The sequence below is a fragment of the Rhagoletis pomonella genome, unplaced genomic scaffold (genome assembly GCF_013731165.1).
Source record: "Rhagoletis pomonella isolate Grant_MI unplaced genomic scaffold, Rhpom_1.0 Rhpom_scaffold_00003, whole genome shotgun sequence".
Taxonomy (NCBI): Eukaryota; Metazoa; Arthropoda; class Insecta; order Diptera; family Tephritidae; genus Rhagoletis; species Rhagoletis pomonella.
The window spans coordinates 69,035,692-69,039,121 of NW_023458557.1; positions in this window are offsets into that span (position 1 = coordinate 69,035,692).

Genomic DNA, 3,430 nt, shown 5'->3' on the forward strand with positions numbered 1-3,430 from the left:
AGCTATATTAATAATAGTATTGTGTACATTACATAATTTTATTTTTAGAGTCAATTGTAGTTATACGATGTGCCGCGCATACCAATTCAATTCAAGTAGTGAAGTACATGAAGACAGTGACAATTTGCTTGGCACACTACTAAACCAAATCTCCCAATACGAACCAAGAAGCGAAAATACCACAGAGGCATTTTCAATCATAGAAGCATTCAATGAAAATTGCGATTTGAAGGCCAATTTAGCAGACTATTGGGAGTCAAAAAAATTTACTCACAGTACCTTGTACCAGCTATACAAAATTATTCATGCAACTCCCGCTACGCAAGTTAGTGTAGAGCGGGCGTTCTCCACTTTAAAATATATAGTTAATGACTATAGGTCAGGCTGATGATATCACTGAAGCGATATTAATGTTACGGCTCAATTAGTTTTCGCATACTTTCTTAACAGCGTTTTGTTTACTATTTGTTAATTATTTAATAAAAAGAAATCCCATAATGCTACGTACTCCTACATAAATTTTGCTTACAATTTTCTTCTTAAATAATGAAACAAAAAAACTATTGATATTTCCTTTTTGATAACCAACGAAACGAAATTTTTTTCGTTAACATTTTTTGATAACTAACGAAACTATTTTTATTTTCATATTTTGTTTATTCATAATAAGCAAATGAAATTTTTTGATAAGTTGTTTTTTTAATAAATAACGAAACGAAATTTTTTTGTTTATATAGTTATGCAGCCCTGGTTTTGATGAATTTACAATACATATAACTCAGAGCTTAGTCCATTTGTTTTATATCTTTCCGGAGTCTGTTGAACTCCCTAATGATGCTAAATTGAAATCAGCGTAGTTTTACGGGGTATTTGTGTACTTACTCGCATTCTATTGGTAAAAAGTCCACTCCGTCCAATCCCCTAGCTGCCATTGTAGTTGTAGCAGAGTTTTGGAACTGACATAAAATTTATGTATTAACCCATTATTTTGAATTGGTGCTGACAATTAAATCACAAAAATACCCAGAAGTACGACGCAATTACAAGGATGGCGAAGCGGAGCAACTATGGAAGAAGATTAACTTGTGCGGACAGTGAAATACAATTCATGTAACTCGTTCAAAGCTGTATTCGCTGCGTTATCGTTGAGATTTCATCGTAAGCTTGTATGCGGTTAACTGAAACCACTCCAATCTTGAATTACATAAATAATTACTTTCCCTTAACTGCGCCTAAGGTACTAATCCTTCGCCCTACATACTTACCTTGGATGCCATAAAATGCAAAGCATTTATTTCTCAATGAAATTCTGATAATTAGGGGATTCACAAGACGTGTTAACCGTCGTAAAATCTTAAGGTTAACATCTTTTTTAATTAAAATGGTTTTAGGGGATTTCTAACTAAACCGAAATTCTTTTAAACTGATAAAGAATATATAATTAGCCAACCCCCCAACCATTTTAACCGCTATTTTACATAAACAAGTGTTAAGCTTAAGATTTTACGACGTTTAACACGTCTTGTGAATCCCCTAAATATAAAAGTTCAATTTTGGCACTGTCGCTTTGTCGTTGTCGCCGACAATGCCGTTGGAAATGCGCATTCATACGTAGGCGAATTTGTCGCATCTACTGGAGTCAATCGCTACTTTTGAATAACTACTGCGCCGACTCCTAGGTAAGTAGGTAGTCTGTTAACCCGTGGTAGTGCAGAGTCGAACCAGTAGGAAGCAGAATAGCGAAAAACTACGACAGATGGCGCCCATAAATCACGCAAGTGACTACTTTAGTAACTCCCGGTAATGCAGATAGAGCAGATGGTGACTACTGACTAGGGCATTGCCTTGTAAAAGTCATCGCTGAAATACACTGCAAGTAGTCGGTCGGTAATTGGCGGTAGCTACCGATTTATCAGTCCTGTAGTTGCTCCCCAGTACTGCAGGGAAGCGATCCGTTTGTTTTTTTTTAAGTGTATCAAATGTAATATTTTAAGACTGTCGAAAGCTTCAGCGAGTGTCGTGGAATGTGGAGTTGCAGAATTGGATTTGTTTTGAGGTGGAATATCGACGCCTCAGAAAACGGATGACGAATGTGCAAAATCACGATTTTGGGATTTTGATGCAGATTTACTAAGTTGGACATGCTCTTTCGATTTCTGCAATCCATTTTTTTTTATATCTCCATTAGTTTTTGAGATATTTCGTGCGCATTTTGTCGTATGTTACATAATATTAATGATTGGGTATGCCTTTTGTTGTATGTGCTGAAAATGCGGCACATACGACAAATTCCCATACAAACGTACCTTTTTTTTAATCATAAAACGTTTGTCGTATGTGGCACATACGACAAATTCCCATACAAATGTAATCTTTTTTTTAATCATAAAACATTTGTCGTATGTATCGCAAAGCTTTGAACTTACGACAATTGGATGGTCCTCTACTATAACGATACAATTAAAATTGAAAATTAAACTAACTAATTTTAAAATTTTAAATTTTTAAATTTTAGCTTGCACTGAGTCTCCAATGAAATGAAAGAGATAAAAATGTACAAAAGACTGAATTTAAGTATTGTTTTTTGTTTTTATATAAAGAAAACGTATGTTCGTAACATATTTACAGCATAAGAGATGTACAGATTTTTTTTATTAAATACATGATTATGTTTTTGTTATGTTTTTTCTAATAAGTAATCATTATTTAATAAATATGTCTGTTTTTTTCATCAAATTATACCATCGTCGTTGAAATAGATACTTTACTATTGTCGTATGTTCTGTGGACAAAACAAAGTGGTGAGTAAACGCTACTTACGACAAATGTATACGAAATGACAAGTAAATTTTCTCATTAACGTTAAGAGATATTAAATGTAAAAATATGGGAAATCAAAACTAATAACACCAACTACGTCTCCTTCAAAAGTTACAAAAATCTACCGTACAGTTTCGGATTAATTCGACCTTAAACTTCAAAGTCAATTTTCTCAAAACCGTATTTTGTAACATTCGACATCCGTTTTCTGAGACGACGATATGTATGCCTTGGCCGAATGTTGTAGTTTTAACTTTTAGAGCTTCGCAAAAACGCTTATTGCACAAGAAGAATTAAAAATGCGGCGTTGCAAACGAAATCCCAAGTTTAATGACAGATTACAACGAGATATATTGGAATTTTTCGAGGTCAATTTTGAGCCTTTAATCGAGCACTCTACGCATTTTTTAGCTTTCATATATAACTTTCATTTTCAGGACATAGGTTCTTTAGAGCAATTTTTATATAATGCTGCCAAAAAGTAAACATTCTAGTGGAGCAAAAAATTTTTGAAAATTTTAAAAATATTTTGTATTACCAAAATGTTCTTAAACCGCTTGAATGGTTTGTTCTTTAATTAAAAATTCAAGTTATTTTCTTTCGTGCGGTA